The 17,665-nt window shown below is 35.9% G+C and overlaps 2 long non-coding RNA genes across 4 annotated transcripts in view; one reads left to right on the top strand and one right to left on the bottom strand.

The window, feature by feature from the left end:
- LOC146757842 (uncharacterized) overlaps positions 1-17,665 on the top strand; it is a 249,532-nt gene that overhangs the window by 417 nt on the left and 231,450 nt on the right. For all 3 annotated transcript variants that reach the window (XR_014935960.1, XR_014935961.1, XR_014935962.1), the window contains exon 2: positions 1,394-1,582. This is a non-coding gene — a long non-coding RNA (uncharacterized LOC146757842). The remainder of the gene's footprint in view (positions 1-1,393; positions 1,583-17,665) is intronic.
- Positions 1,018-16,277, bottom strand: LOC146757843 (uncharacterized). The gene is made up of 4 exons (XR_014935963.1): positions 16,153-16,277; positions 10,604-10,682; positions 5,254-5,316; positions 1,018-1,117 (listed from the first exon to the last, which is right to left on the bottom strand). It is a non-coding gene; the product is annotated as an uncharacterized LOC146757843 (long non-coding RNA).

The following is a 17,665-nucleotide window of genomic DNA, read 5'->3' on the forward strand; positions in this document are numbered from 1 at the left end:
CTGTGGTGAAGCTGCTCCAGGAGACTCAAGAGTCACATTCACTGTTTAATAGTTTTGAGCTTTAGCCTTTCACGTTCCTAATTTGAAGATTTTTCCATAAACGTGGTCAACCTATGGGCACACAGAGCTTCACTGCACACGATGGTAGCCCAGATGTTTGCAGCAGACACAGTCTTCAACCAAAGCAAACCCACAGTTCCTGTTTCACTTCTCACTTTTGCATATCTCCTTATGGATATGATACACGCTGACAGTGTGGAGGAAAACAAACGTGTAGGAAGAGATTTAATCATTTCCTCGCTAGAGACCTCTCTGATCACGCTTTCTAACCCCTTCCACACATTTTCAGTAGATTCCTCACTGAAAATCCAGGAGTGAGAAGCTAATTTTATTCCATACAGATCCCAGGCTAATATTTTTATGACTATGTGTCAAGAAAATAATGCAAATTCTTTTCAACTTTCACCAACTTCAAGCTAAGAAAACAGTCTTGAGCTGCCTGCTGTGGGATGAATATATGCAATGCACATGTTAAATCAAGTTCTAAATGAAATTTAGTCTTTTTTTTTTTTTTAAACTGTCACATTGCTATTTCTCACTAGAGCAGTTTCCAAGCAGAGAGTTAAGAGTGAAACTAGAGTATAGATGAAATACGTTTTGTAGCTCTGTGTATTCCTGTGTTACTTTCTTGCATTTTCTTTGCCATCTCGAGACATTATTATGCAAATCTTAAGGTAATCAATTCTCATTAACATGTATGTTATCCAGATCTGGACAGTCTTGCAGCTGAATTCATCATAAATCCTTTCCTTTTATAATAAAAGATGTGTGATTTCTTATTCTACTCCATGCTGTTACAAAATGGCTCACAGTAAATGGCACATTATTCCAAATAGACAGTTATCAAAAATGGGATATGTTTCTTACCCGCAAGGAAGGCTTTATTTTTGCATTAGATTATCTCAATACAGTTGAGATTTGTTATGACAAAAAGTCTCAGAAATGTTAGAAATTACTTGAAATTCTCAAAATTACTTGAAATGTTTTGGATTTTTCTCATGAACCTCCAGACGGATGAAATTTTACCCTCATGAATGCATGTGGAATGCCTGCAAGTCTGAAAGGAGAATTCATCATTACAAGATATTTTTAAGAACAGTTTATATATAGTTAGAATTATCAGGGTGATGAATTAGGTAGTGAGTCTTCCATTAATCTTGTAAGACTATTCTCAATGCTGTTATCCCCATATGTGTTATAATTACACCTCATCGTCATTAAGATACTGTTTTTTGGCATTACTATGAGGTTTTGTCCCACTATTCTAAGATTTCTCTTTTCCTGTTATCTAGTTGCTACATAACAATTTACCATTTAAAACCAATTTTCCTAGGTACCAAAGATACATGTAAGGAGATGCACTTCACACAACTACTTTGCATGCTGTCATACATAGACATCAGAGAAAGAAAGGCCAGGACTGGAACAATCTGGAGACGAACAACTGCCCCCGAAACAGTGAAAATACAAATATTTGTTCAGTTGTACAAGAAGTCTGGACAGAACCCAAGAGCATACACAGGTAAGTGCGACCTGCTGATATAATAAACAAAACACATTTTAAGTATTGAAATTATGCTTTATGTCTCCAAGTAATGCTTCCCTAGGAGGTCTTTCCTCTTACAGGCAAATGCCATCTTAGTGGCCAGTTGCAAAGGCATTTACTCAGTTTTTTTGTTTTTTGTTTTTTTTTAAACAAACAAAACTATTACCAGAGTTTTTATTACATATTTTGATCAATTAGAAATATGAAAAAATCATTTGTGCATACAGTATCTATATAACAGATGTGATTAAGACAAGATTCAAACAGACCAGCAACATGCCATCAACTATCTGGTTTCCCCTGGATCTCATGGTAAGGAGCAGTGTATCTTCTAATAAGTTGTGTATTCTTCATGGGAAAAAAAAAAAAAAAAAAATCTCTGTACCCACTTATGGGAGTTCAAAGAAACTAAGGTCTGATACCCACAACTAAACCTGTCACAAAACTACTGGGTGTGGTTTCCATACTCATCAGTACCTTAAGCTCAGAAAACATCTCACCATCCACACACTACATGCTTTTACCAAAAATTTTGATTTTAGAGAGTGCTTTCAGGTCTCTCCCAATAAAAGGCCATGTGCTCATTACATATAATTACTCTTTAGCTTGCGCCCCACATTGTTTATGCAAAGAGGAGAGAAATGCGACCTATTAGGATGATGCTTCCTGTAGAGTTAAAAATATTGATAACCATTAGGTACAATAATCACATTTTTAAAATCCCTAATGTCTTAGAAGATCCATTAGCCTTAATCATTCCAACACTTTTGAATGGTCTTGCCATCTGCCTTTTTCCAAATAAAGATATATCAAGTTACAATAATAGCATTAGTAATTAAATACTTGCGGGAACTCAAAAACAAACCCTAAGACCCAAATAATGTGAACTCAGGCCACTGTTTCTGTTCAGGATCTTGCAGCAGGCTGTTCTCTGGAGTGACACAGTCAGAAATACAAGAGTGAAACTCTGTGACTGCAAAGCTTAAGTTTTAATTTTTTCCATGTGATGTATGTTACCAGCTGGAAAAAAAAAAACCTAATGACTGAGTAAACTAACTAGAACTGTACCATAGACTGGAGTCAGGAAAAGGCTTTTTTGTTATCAAGATGAAACAGATTAGTGGCAATGTTGCCACTTTTTGTAAACTGTTGAAAGCTATTTTCTATTATTATTGTGGTTATATCTTAGTAATGACTCAGGAGCAGGTAGGAAAATAAATGTGCTGTTATAAACCTTGCTGTGGCAAGACCTAGCCTAGATTAAATACTATTGCAACTTTACCTAAACAAACAAATGCATTTCCAAAACTGAAACAAGTCAGAGTGTCATTTAGGAGCTGACGCTGCTGAGAAAGAAACATTGGTGGACATCCTTAAGCACTGCAAATGCCAGTGGATGGTAAGTGAAATGTTACGTTCCTACCCTACAGGACTATGTCAATTGCTAGCAGAAGATAATTCCATCTGCTATAAGAAAGGAACAAAAGAAAACAGTAGCAACAAAAGGTACTACAAATACATAGCTGTTTAAATTTCAGAACAGGAGACAATAGACTAAGCTCAAGATGAGTCTTTCTGTGTAAAGGAAGCTATCAAAATTGTGATTTTTCAAATATCCTTTGTTAATTGCAGTAACCGGTATCTGCAATCTCATGTTCTCATCCTCTTACTCATAAGGCATTAAGGGAAATAGATTGTAACTCCAGTATTAATAGGGAAATGCTCAGTAATAATGATCTGTAGCTTCTAGAGTGCTTTTCCATTTCTGAAGGCACTGAAAACATTAATTAGTCTGTTCACTGTTCAGTTCTGGGAAAGCATGCAATCCTACTAAACAGTTGAGCTTCACTGTGACTTTTAAAGCCTGAACTGTTTTGGATTGAATGAAGGAGCACATACAGAGGAAAGTACTGTAGTGATATCTCTTGAAGACACACAGTTTGGGTAGCTATAAGGAACACATTTAACACTGGCTGTAAATCTTTACCTTTTTCAATATGCCAAGTGACACACAGATGTTTGATGTATGATTTTTATGCTTAAAACTTCATTACCTCTTCCCACAGGTTAGGCTTTTTCTTTGGTGTGTTACAAAGGCAGGTTACTGAGCTGACACCATGATCACAGCCCTCATGTTGCTTATTCAATACCCATACATGCTCAGACAGTGGGCAAAACTGATACTTATTGTATTGGTTTCACAATTCATATTATGAAATTTATTTTATTCACATCCTCTTTATAATGTGGATTGATTTTCCCTTTTCAGTCTAGTGTATCAAAATACACCTGTCTGGTTGCATTCTTCATCTCAGTTAAAAATACCTACCCTTACTCTTTGTTACTTCCTACAGCTCCTGCCTAAAGACACTAATCCTTCCTTTGTTAGCTAATAGCTTGAATAATCTCAATTATATTTATCTAAAAGTTCCTTCTTTTAAGGCCTAATTACAACATTAGCTACAAGTGGCAACTAAACCAGTTTTTGTTGTAGTTGTTGTTGTTTGAAATGCATAAAATACTCACAATCTACAAGTAAGTGTAAGTTACAGTGGAGACCTGCCAATGGTGCTATCTGAGCAATTGTAAATATCACATACCTGTTTTGATAGAGTAGTATATCTGGTACTGCTAACAGAGCAGAATTTTCCAGGATTTGAGTGAAAGACTGTCTAAGGATTTCTTAGCTATATAGCAAGGCTTCAGAAGATATTTTTCTGTGTCTATTAAGTTGAGGGAAAGCACCTTATGGAGAAGCAGTGAAAGAAGTCATTTCAGTGGGGAAAAAGAGACAGGAAGAAAGAACTTCATGTAGCTCAGAAGTTTCTGCCAAGTTGCTTGCTATAGAAGTTTCTGTAGACACACTTGGTAAGCAAAGATTGCTTGGACTCTAGCAGGGGACTGAACATTCTGTGAAAAGATGTACAGCTACACACTGCAGGACAGGGTTCACATTATTTACTGAGGGATGACTGGCTGCCTGCCAAGTTGGAAAGCATTCCCTTGCTAACGTTTCAGCTAAAGGAAAAAAAAAAAAAAAAGAGGTAAAATAAATACCTCAATATTGCTCTATTACAGTGTTTAGACTCTACACTTCAGATGGAAAAATGAAAGTTATTGCAACAACAAATGACCCCCTAAGATCTAAAATATTCCAGGGCGCTCTCTAGTCCTTTCTAATGAACCTTTGCAATTTCAAAGTCAGAGAGCAGTGTTTGTATCACTAGATCACACCTGTGCATACATGTGCAACGTGTGTAGAGAAGTGACATGTTTTAATTGTGTTTTTAATGGGAAAGATCAAGTAATTCTATGAAATATGCTACTCTTGTGATTGATGACTTCACTTTGAACAAGGAAAACTAAAAAGAAGACTAAGAGCACAGTTTGTTGCATTAACTGTGAAATTACTCAATGTTGCATATACAGATTTAAGCATTGATCTAAAATTTTGTTTGGTGTGGGTTGAATACGCACATGGTACCTTGCCTGGTTACAAGTGCATACACCTTTCATATTATTTTAATGTTTCTAAAGAAATACATATTAAGAAAAGTGCAATTCCTGCAGAATTCCATGGGGATCTCTGCTTTAAGAATGCTTAAAAAAATTGAACAGTTATCACTGGGAATCTTTTCTTACAGTACCTGGAAGTTGTATTTCTTACATGCAGTGCTACTGCAGGTCCATGTTTCTGTTAACCATTGGATCTGTAGTTTGTAAATGAAGAATGGAACACTCAGCTCTGAGTTTAAGTCCTCATCAGAAGCAAGCATTACTTTGCTACTTGTCATGGTTTTCAGTCACAGAGGTTAAGTCACAGGTTGGATTTAAATATTTTTCCAATGATTCTTTTTAGATATCTCAGGCACAAAGAAGTAATCAGTGTAATTACACAGGCCAGGCCACACAAACAAATTTGTAGACATTAAGAAGGAACCATTCTAACAGCTCAGCTATTGTTTTGCAGTCTCATGCTGCATGGTTTTTATATACTGAGCCTTTAAACACTCCCTGACCTTTGGGGTACACTATTTGAACCACTTTCAGATCTGAATTTAAGCTACTAGTCTTCTGCCACTTTAAACTCTAACAGAATTGTCATTTTCCTCTCTCAACTTTGTATCTGGACTCAAACTGGACCTGCAAGGGTGAGGTACATTTCAATATGTATGAAGCCATGTTTGAATCTCCCAGGTCTCAAGGGTATTTTGACTTGAAGAGGCTCATGCTAGAGACCAGAGATTATGTGCAAAAGGAGAACTTCTTTTGTATTTTAATGTTTTCATATACACACACTGATGTATCTACACATACATATGTAGCTTTGTATATAAGTAACAACTTCCCTGAGACTGCCTGGATAAATTATACCTTTTTAAAAGGATGGTCAAATGTTGGGCTAAAGTCAAACACTTTTAGCTGTAAGCTAGATTTCTAAGTGTAAGACATATCTGGCACAAGTGCGACATAACACATCCTTTTTGCATGTGCCCTTCCTTTAGGCAGGAAAAAAAAGCACAGTCCAGCACTGTGCTTGATGCTACTTGCCATGTTACTACGAAGCATCAGAACTTACATAAGAAAACTAATAGTCTTTTAATAAAGAAACCACAATGAAAGACAATTCTGCTCCCACTACTGCACCACCACATGCTACAGCCCTTACTTGCATGATTCCTAAGATTTTACCTTGTAGTTTCCCATTGGCTGAGTAGAGAAATCCAGATTAGTATATGGAAAGGAACTGAGCTATGCAGCTTCTATGAAGCAGGAACAACAAATGAGAACCCCATCCAGAAGCTTCTATTATATGGTTGTTATGAAAGAAACTACACTGTGGGATAAATGCCCAGGCCATTGTTTAGTTTTTAACACATTCCTCACTGAAATGAAATCCTACCGAAGTTGAAGTTACCCAGAGTGAAAAACATGGTTTGCATTTTCTGTGGCTTTTGTTAAGTATCAAAGTTTCATATGGAAAATTCACTGGTGCAGGAGGCATTCATATTAATCAGCTTTTACCAAATAGGGTTCTTTTTCAGTACATGACATAATATACTAAATGCTGTTCTTATACTCCCAGAAGATACATAACAAAAGTTGGTTTGGTATGCCTAGCACAGCAGTTGCACGGATCATAATTCCTTAAAGAATTATAGAGATATAATAGAAGATAGATAAAGAAAATCTATCTTCTTTCATTTTCAAGAGAAATATATACTTAAACAGATATAATTATTTCTAAATATTTATTGATGTTCTGCGATAGGACAACTAAGAACCAACCAAACAGAAAGATGTACAACTGTCACACGGTGTTTGCAACTGAGTAGCTTAAGTGTTCATGGGAGATGAACCCTTGTAAGCTAAGTGCATCAAGAAGTCCACAGATTAAAGTCTGACCATAAAATAGATAAATCACAGTATTCTGGCTACTGAAGCATCGAAAACAGCGAGGATGTGGCATGCAAAAGAATAATAACACTACCTAAAGTAGTAAGGATTGAGAAAGATGGATTCAGTTCTGGTTTTCAGTTTTTTGAGTTGTGATGCTTTCTTGATTTTTTTTTTTTTTTAAATTTATTTTTTGTGTAAAAAGATAAATACCCCCTAAATAAAACATTTTCATTTCTGACAGATAACTCTGTAGGAAAACTGCACACAGGATAACCTCATTAAATGAAATTTCTTATTCATTTTGCATTTCATCCCTACTGAGAGGTAATTATCATTTGAACTTTTATCCCCACTGCCTGAGCAAAGTGGTTGTATGTTTACTTAACCTACATCTTAATACAAGACATTAGAGCTAAATACGAAGGAGAATTGCTATATAGCATATTACATTCTCTTGTTGTATTTCTCACTTTGCTTTTACAACCTGCAGAAATCACTGCAGACAACAAAGAATAGTTACATATAAAGAAATGATCTGTATTTCATTATGATCATAAAACTCAGAATTCAATCCTTGATTTTTAATCACTACCAATAGTGTGAGGTTGCTGTGGGCAGTTCCTAAGAACTAAAGCCTGAAAACATAGATTATATCTGGTTGCATACACATCTTGAGATGATCAGCTTTAGTTAGTATTTGATTCAATACAAAAGACAGTCCTCCTCTTTTCTATGCAACACATGTTATGCCCATTTAATATTGAGTCATATAGAGTAATACATTTGAAATATAACCTTGAAGTTTTGATAGATGACACTTCAGATTTTCTTGAGAAGAGCAGCAAAGATACACTGACTGTTTACTGGCTTTAAGTTCACTACACTCTGAAGTCCATGTCTTACCTCCCATTTACCACTACGTGCTGCTTTATGATTTACGTATTTCCCTGAATATAGTCTTTTGACTTAACAAAAAGAAATGAGGCCTTTAAACCACATAATTTATTCTTCACCCACTATAATGCAACAAAAAGCATGGCAATAATAGCAGGGTAGCAAAGTTCTAAGCTGCAACAAATAAGGAAAAAACCAAAAACAGAAACCACAGATAAACAAACAAGGGCAAGGGGAAAAAAAAAAAATAAAAATCTGCTTACCATTAGAAGGCCACAGGTAAGCACAAATCTCCAGCAAACCAACCTTGCTTTTCCCCCCACCAAACCTTTAATGGGGTCTGGGAAGGGGTGGATCCTGGTTCCACCCCTTCCAGTCAGTCAGGTACATTGCATGCAGCTGAGTTCCCCTACCTTCCCACCAGGTGCTCAATCACTGTTTTAAGCTTTGACTTAGTTTCTGCTACACCCACTGCGTAATGTCTTTCTCTACATTTATGCAAAATTTCTGCAATCTGAGTGCAAAGGGCTAATTAAAATGATAGTACATTTACTTAATTTTGATAGTACATTTAATTACTTCAACTTCATGGTGGAATATTTAACTCCAGATATGTCAATGAATATGGCCCTCCATCTTTCACTAATCAATTTTTTTTTATTTTTGACTAGTGCAGGTCTTTGTAAGGGAACTATTACATCACAGCATGAACTGATGATTGAGCACCTTGTGAGGCGCATGGCTGGCCCAGAAAGCACAGGTGTAAGCAGTTCACCTATGCTTCCCAGGAGACTGGACTTACCTGGGATCATTTAATTGCTTGCTTCCTCCTGGAGAGGTTTTTCTAGCTGAAGACCCGTTCTTGACAGTGAATGTTTTATAGTTGGAGACTTTGTTACCAGTGGCGTAAGGCAAGTTTTTCTTATATGTCTTTGTTCCTACTGTTTTATTGTTATTCCTGATTATATTTGCTTCTTATTGGGAAGAAATTATCAGCAACAGTTTTACTGCTACTAGGGGCCAACTATCTCTTGGGGGGGGCAACTGCCATAATTTTCCTGTTACTATGGAACTGTGTGTCCCTCCTTTGTGCTATAAAGCTTTATTAAGCTTTCCTGTGGCTTATGGCTGCTTTGGCTTCTCTTTGTGCCAGTTGGTATAAATGAGTAAAAGGTCTGAATTATTAACTTTTAAAATTGAGTGTGAAGACTTTATGTTCCTTTTTTAAAAACATGGCCTGAACTTATGTTGGCTGAGTTCTGAATGTAAGACATTCAAGAGGTTATTTTTTTAAGTTACTTTATATATAGTTATTTCTTTTTGAGTCTTTGAGAGCAGTAGAAACAAGTTAAAGAAGTACAAATGTTTGTATGCATTTGTTTTTTGTGATTCAAGGGCATCTAGAAGGTGGCTTTTCCAAATGCTAGATTTTGGGGAAGATGTTATCTTCATAAATTATCATCTTGCGTCCCTGCAGTGTGGGTGTAAGAGAGAATTCAGCAGTTTGAGATGGTGACTAAATGAGAGTTCATTAAGGCTGTTTTCTAAACCTCAGTGAATTACTGGACTAATACATTCCTCAAAACAGACAAACATTTTTTATTATCTCCAGGTTTTACTCACCATCCTGGTGCCTTATCAATAGTTACTTTCCCCTTCCCTCCTGGCATGGGGCTGTTTAGCAGTCACTGTATCAGTGTGCAAATACCACACAGAGACTTTTAGTGATGGTGCAGTGTAGGTACTATAGTAGCACTGGAGCTAAATTTGATCACTGCAGTAATGTTAGAGTTAAAAATCAGTTCAAATAATTTAAATGGAGATAATCAGCTTTTTCCTTCAGGGTTGAGCATGTGGCATTGCTGTACTCCATCCTAGTTTGTAGGTTAGAGGTTTACCACTAATCTTTCAGTATCCCCAGCTGAGCTGTTTAATTACACTTCTTTATGCTCCCTGAAGGCCAGTCTGGCCATACTGCTGAGAATGGACTTGCATATTAGTGTGTTATGTTCTATAAATATCTTATGATATTGCTACGTTATAACATAGATAGTTTACTGTTTTGTTTCTGCTCTGAAAGGGAAAAGGTTGGTGCATGCTATATTATAAGAAGTTTGAGACTAATCCTTAACTCCTGAATGATGGTGTAACTTTTCCTGATTTATTTATTTATTTATTTATTTACATTCCATTTCAACCTTTGTGAGATAAATAATTTTCTAAGGAATCATGTTGTACAAATGTTTTGTCAAGTGCCTCTATAACAAAGTTTTTAAAATTCTCTTTGAAAGAAGCAGTTTCAAGTTTAAAAATCTGTGAGCTCTTTTGTCTAAATAGTTTTGGCTCAACTTTTCTTTAATTTAAATGAATTTTCCAGCAAAAGTTAAAGTTAAATAATCATAATTTACCCACAGCATCAGTTTGCGAGAATTTTCAAGATTATTAAACTTCTGATTTACTGCAGTGCAGCAATTTGAAATGTAGAATCTTCTTGTCCAGGTGTGTGATTATGAAACAGTTACAGTGTAATGCATAAAGATATGTTCTTAACTTCATTCTTGAAGTCTTCTGAATCCTTTTCTCCTTCTTTGAAAAATCCTGTGAGAATTTCTGGTTGCTCTCCAGCCTTCAGATGTTGGTAATATTATTCTTATGTTTTGGGCTTTGATATATTCTGGTAACAGAAGTGAAAAACTGACTTACCTCTTACCAATACTTGAGGCATCTTGCTTTACGTTACATGTTAAGTGAAACTCAGACAACCAAGGAACAAATCAGGAAGCTGCAGTAGATAAATCATTTAGAGATATCAGTCTAGAATAATTTCAAATAATTTTGTTGCAAAACTTTTGGCATATTTCAGATTGCAGAAAATGTGTTGTACACACTTCCTAGAGGCTGTGGTCTGAGCTACTGCCTGGATTTTGTCTTGTTGATATTGTTAGTGTTTTGAAATTGAATTTCAATAGTTACATTCAGAATGGCTGTTCTTGATTATTTTCACTACTTCTTTCTGAACTTCGAACATTTATTTCTGTCTTCTGAACAGATAAAATGAGCATGGCATCCTATAGATGAATAAATTTCCCTTTTCTATGATCCTTCATGTTACCGAACACTCCTCCACATGCTTAAATTTTGAGGGTGAAATGTCCAATAGTCTTTGCAATTCTTAATTTATGGTGTTGGTTATAAATGCTTTTGAAAATGGGAGCCTAAAAAGAAATGACGAGACTACCATTGTTATATGTAAAAAATGCAGGGATTTAGTAAAAAGTACAAGAAGTTACAAAAATATTTTTTTTCTCTTTGAGTGAATTGGTTGTAGTGGTGAAGTTGAGATAAAAAGTTTGATTATTGTGCAATGAACTCTTATGTGTATTAAGATACTGCCTGGGTTTGTTTGGATTACTTTAACTGGTACTTCTTTGGGCTTACCTAATGTTTCACCAACTTCACTGACTTGATTTAATTGCATCTGCTGCACTTTATCAGCTGCTTCTACTATGGTGCATTTAGGTAAGATTCTGTTCTTCAATAGTGCTGTTAATAACCAACATCTGTCTTACTTTGGCAAGTATTTTTTATTTATAAAATCTTAAACTGGCTTTTGAGAAAACATTGCAGAGAATCACAAATATTTCATTAAAAGTGGAATGACCATCCGCAAACAACAGCAAGAAGACAACTGAAGGAACACACTGCCACCATCATGTATGGTGCCACCAAGCTGTATGGGTCTTTTTAAGAAGTAGTCTTAACATGTAAGACCTTGTACCTCCTACTTTTTTTATTACTAAGATTAAATGCATACTATGCAAGAGGAAAGTCAATGGCATCTGTGAGAATGCAGAAGGAATAGCTGCATGTGCTAGGGCTAATGCAGCATAATCTAGGACCATCATCAATGTCTAGTAATTCCACTGTACCAGTAGAGGGAGCTTATGGTTTTGAATAACTGAAGAGAGATGTCTAGCTAGACTTTATGGGGTAAGTTTTCTTCTGTAATGTTGCTTATGTCTCCTCTCTGCTGAAGCAAGTTAGGTGACTAATACAGAGGGAGGCAGAACTTCCTGATGTTTTCAGTTTTCTTCAAATCTCTATTGTAAGAAACACATTCTGTGAAGTTAAGAAGTGGTCAGTTAGATTTATTTCATCTGAACTGATAATTTTAGAAACCAAGGATAGGCCAGTGCTGAACAGCTTTGTCACTCTTGCTGTCAAAGTACAGCTTTTTAAAATAATTGCTCTGGCAACATTCTACTCACTAATTCTTTCTTTGAAATTATTTGAAGGAGCTCAATTTCCCATTTCATGCAGTGTGTACCGTTTCTGTGATAAATCAGTATTACTGTATGTCATTATTTCTTATTTATGCAGCATTCACAGGAAAATGCATTCTAAAATAATCCCTTTCTACTGTTGAAACCTGTGTACTGGAAGCAAGCCACCATCCACAGTTGTCTTTATTTTCTTCCCTGTTGCTTCCCAAGTTGACACAGTGTTACTCTCCATTTTTCCAAGGAGTGATGATATCATTCAACTATTTATCACACCAGCTACACAATAACTGTATAGATGTGTTCTTGCAGTTCTCCTGTGATCTAATCTGGATTTAAAGTTTTCAGATAGGACAGCTGCACTTTATCAAGAAGTGCAAGTCTGGTATTCATGAAAATATGTGTTGCCTTTATGTATGTGTACAAAGACAAATCCTTTGATACTGACTGAATTTATGAAATAGTTACAAACATCTGAAGTCAAGACTTCTGCTGAAGATGTAATTGATTCCTAATGGCTCTGTCTCTAGAAAATTAGTATCTCTGCACTGATTTTCTCAACTTTGTTATACAGATCTCTGGGCCTGCTGTTCAATCTTGGTGATTGAACAGTATTTTAGAGCAAGTCTGATTTGATGGCTGTCGATGTCTTTGTAGAGAGTATGTTTTAACATTTTTTGCTGTGCAATGTTAACTCAGCTATTATTTATATTCTAAAAGTTTGTTTTATTTACATATAAGGATAATGACAATGTCAGACTCTAAATAAGATGCGCTGAGTGGCTTACTACTGTCTTCTGGCACCTGGTGCACTGAGCTGTTCTGGTTTTCTGCTTATGATGGACAGTATACAGCCTACAGTGCTAAGATCTGCAGAAACACTGGAGTAATTATGTTAACTCATTCATGGCATGCTCAGTGTGACTATGTTTGTGAGGGTATCTCTTAAAGAATCTAGTGAACAAAGGATTTATCCAACTTATCTTGTAATGTTAACAAAACCACGAAGAAAATCCTCTCCAGTAAAAATTCAAAATATTCTTTTCATTCCGCTGTGACAGCTGTCAGATGGAAAACAAGGCAAAGTAGATATTATCAAAGGGTTTGTATTCTAGATAGAAAAATCTTAATGAGGCTGGATAACCAGATTGGGATGCTCTGAAAGAACCACTTCATAATTTATTAAATGTCAGTGACCCTATTGAAGGTTCCTTTTATTTTTTTAATGCAAAACTAGTTATTGAAATGGTTCTAAAATTTTAATGTAGGATTATGAATTCCTACTGCTTTTCTGTTATCTAATACAGGGAAGAAAAGATAAGAGGGAGAATTTCCTACTAAAAGAAGGCACACTAGGACAGATCTACTTAGATTTGAAGTATTTTACTCTTTCAGAAAGGTGTTGAATGATGCTGTGAAGTTGAAAAGATCATTCCCTGTGATAGCCAAGAATTTCTCAGTAGTTTTTTTTTTGTTGTTTTTTGTTTTTTGTTTTTTTTTAATCAGGACAATACCATGAGCAATTAGTTCATAACGCTTGCTTTTTTTTATTATTTAATAAGTAGCATATATACTACCTGAGATGCAACCTGTTTTTACTGTATTGGAAACACTGCATCTCCCTAAATAGAGTGGTTGATGTCTCAATCTGTCCCTGCTGCCCACTTGAGTGACTTATCTGGACCTGAGGCATCATGAATAAAAAGGCAGGTCTCTGACCAGATGAAGAATGTTTTACAAAACCCAGGGCTTTACAAGCTGCCCTGTGGGATCTGTTGCCTCCAATTCAGATATGTTCAGCAGATCTGGTTTCTCTGTTTCTCAGTTTAGAGTTTCAGTGACATAAGTAACAGCAGTTGAGTATTTCTTTTTGTTGAAGGTCTGTCCTTCACCTGAACAATTTGTGCTGTTCATATGCCTTGAATCTTGTCTTCATTTTCCCTTCCATGTGAAGAGACCAAGTTCTTCCTTTTTTTTTCTTTTTTTTTTTTTTCTCCTTCTTTTAGGGAGATACCCTAAAGGCTACTTTACTTCATTTTCCATTTTGTAACTTGCTCACCTCCTGATGAATGCCAAGAGAAATGTCAGAATCCTTGGAGGTCACTTTCTTAGAAGCTTGTTGGTGGAGTGAATTTTAATGCAGCTTTAGCTTTTTGCCCTAATCTCCAAATTCCTCTGTATTAAGTTGGATCATCTTTCATTTCATTTTTTTATTTGTAGCCAGCTGTGTTTCTCAGCTAACATCTTTAGGCATTTAATTGCTGTCATTTTCTTAGGCCGCTAACTGCTAAGATTGCAATATTGAATTTCAGTAGTTTACAAAATAATGTCCTTTTTAATTTCAGAACTTCTTTCTATGCAGGATATCTCAAAAGCGAACAAGGATAGAATTTTTAATTTCTTCTTTAGAAATTAAGTGTTTGGGATCTTTATGCTTTTTGCTCCAACTCTATAGTAGGCACTTCAGGTGTGATGTTAACCTTCTGCAGTGTATTGAGTAGGCAACTTGGGGAAGAACACAGCAACTTACACAGGAATCTAGTTTGTGTTGGTATTGTTTTTAAGGCATGAAGACAAGGGGAAGGGAGCTCTTTGTACAACTTCTTCAGGGCTTTCAATGCTCGTTTAGGCTCTGAGTCAGTTGTACAGCTTGAGGACTGACAAAATATGAGAGCAATAACTCATTTACAATAAGAGTATGGCATTCAAGAACTACAAGATTATATTTTTCTCCCTTAGAAAACTGAGTTGCATATTGTTTAAGACAGACTAAAGAGTAGTAGCTATAGTACTTTTTAAAAGGAAGGCTGGAATGGGGTTGTGGTTAATTTTCATTACACAACATATAGAAGCCTCAGGCAGTTTGAAACACCTCTTCTAGAATTGGTAATGTGATCGTAATATATGCTTTATTGACAGGCATAGACAGTAGAAGCGCTTACTAGGAAAATATGATCATTTAGACTTCTAAATTGGTACAAAATATGGAATTTAAAGTTGTATAGTGAGAGTTAATCTGCATCAGTCTGTTTTTTGGGTATGACTAACTTCAGGAGCTGAAAAGGTCAACCTGGACAAGTTATTTTTATTTCTGAGCAATTTAGCAGCTGATGGCAATGTTACCATGTCATTCAGGTAGACTACTGGAGACAGCACCTGTAGCACAACTCAGTGTCACATAATGAGAGTATGGCCTGTAAAAATTTAAGGTATTTGTTTATACATCTACCCCACTGTCACTCCTTTAGGGTGTATTTTAATGACAAGCTTCTACTAGTATAGTGTTGTGGGTAACGCTTTACTGAATTATTAATGTTACTTCTCTCTTTGCATGATGTTTAGTCCTCAAATCCAACTACATGAGTTGTATTTGCTGCTTGGTTATTTTGGTGACGAAAATGACAAATTGAAACTATAACATCTGTTTGCTCAAAGTATGTGAGGCTGGTAGTTATCAAATAAGGACTTTAGTCCTTCCTTAAATAAAATCGATAGCTGGTTTAAAAACAAAGAAAGTGAGAAAAAATTAATTGCTCCCAGGAAGATGAGTAACAAGTGTCATTTAGGAAGAAAAACAATGTTGATAATTTAGAAGTACTTTCATGGAGAAAGTGGGCTAACAGTGGTCACTGGAGGGTATAGGAAGAACAACAAATTTTATGCTGCTTGTTTGTGCATTTCTTTTTAATTCCATCTGGATAAGAAAAAGTTAATTATTTTAACTTGGATAGAAATAGAAATACATAAATTTCTTACAATTTTGTGGGGTTTTTTCCTCCATGACTTTAAATTTTCATGACGATTGTTTTTAAAAAGAAAACTTTTGAAGATGAATATCTTTTCTGGAGATGCAAGAGATTTTTGCTTTCATCCTTGTGTCCCATCTATAAATGATTATTGACTTTGATATAAAGGATAAATGTTAAATGGCTCACCGTTAAGCCTATGTGGAGAAAACTTGCTCTCACTTACCTGCAGGCTGAAGAGAAATAAGTCATTTAGGTCTTGACCTTCTGTGGATTCCTGCTCTTTAAAGGCTTCTGTGATGCGCATTGCAGTTTTGTTACTGTAAGGCAAATTGAAGAGGTTACATAAAGGATTTTATCCTTCTCAGGGATGTGGCAGCCTGAAGTTAACTTTTTACCCTTTCAGGAATCATTTACTGTGGGGAGGGGGATGAGGACTAATGGCTTGTTACAGCCCTTAGGTCATCAAGAAGTCACTTAGGAGACTTCCATTTACTTACTTTGATTTAATATTAACTGGTTTTCTGTGCCTTAGTTAATCCAAGAATAAAATAAATGTTCGTAAAATTTTTCATATGTGGAACTATAAACAAGGACTGTAATAATTCCTTTGAGAATTTTGAGAGAGATGCTTTTGTTATGAAATGCTATTCCATAATGTTTAATTTAGAGAAATCATATATTTGATTACAGTCTGCAAGCAGCTTTTTCAGCAATTTGTATGCCAAGCTCCTAAGGTAATTGCACTGGCAGTAGCTAGACAGGAGTACCTGTAAGTGAGCTTGTATGTGGTGTCCATGTGCCATGACCTGGCACAGTACTACTTGTTCTTATCTACTCTTGTCTCTACTATTACAAATTTTATTCACTGTGTTGTGATGTTCAGATACAGATTATCTGGCTCTGTGCAACTGCAGGAGTAGAAACTTCAAGAACTTGGAGTTTCTTTTTCCAGTGTTTGCTGTGAATTTTTAATGTCTGACTGAAATGGCCTTTCTTGCAACTTGTGGCATCTGAGCTTTATATTACCCGATCTAGAAGGCAGGGCCTGATGAATGGGGATTCAGAAAAGAAGTTCTAGAGGTGTTTACTCAAGTTTTGATGACCTGATGATATAAGGGAAAGAAAGAGTGACTGAACTGCATTATTTAACTACTCTGAAGTTAACTGGCTTTTAATGCTTCAGGGTTTGTTGTTGGTTTTTTTTTTGTTTGTTTTGTTTTTTATGCTCTTAACATTTTCAGAACAACAAATCATAAGAAAACCAGCCCACTTCCTATGTTTAAGAATCTTCTGGAAAAGTTATCACAAGCTTCTTTGACTTAAAAAAAAAAAATAATAAATTAATTTGAGCAGCTTTTGACAATATGCAGTTTAAACAGCACCTGATCTGGCAGTGACTGGGCTGTGCAGACTACTCAGTGTATGGCTGGTAGAATGGAAATGACACCTGCCTCATCCAGCAGAAGGTCAAAGACTCTGTCCTCCTGCACCTAACCAGAGCTGACAGCGTGGCTGCTACATGGCTATGGCAGGAGGTGGTCATGCCTCCTGCCTGTAGGACTGGGCATTTCACACCTATTGAGAGGTCTGGCCTTAGATTGTCTTGGTTGTTCCAAGCTTGGTGCAGGAAGAATTTTATGTGCTCTTCTGCTTTAATGAATATATACATGCTCTTTTGGTAATCAACACAGGAGCTGTTGATGGACATGAGTTTAAAAGATATATGTAAAACTGCA

This window comes from Coturnix japonica, chromosome 19 (assembly GCF_054131305.1).
Source record: "Coturnix japonica strain WE chromosome 19, WE-NBRP24, whole genome shotgun sequence".
Taxonomy (NCBI): domain Eukaryota; kingdom Metazoa; phylum Chordata; class Aves; order Galliformes; family Phasianidae; genus Coturnix; species Coturnix japonica.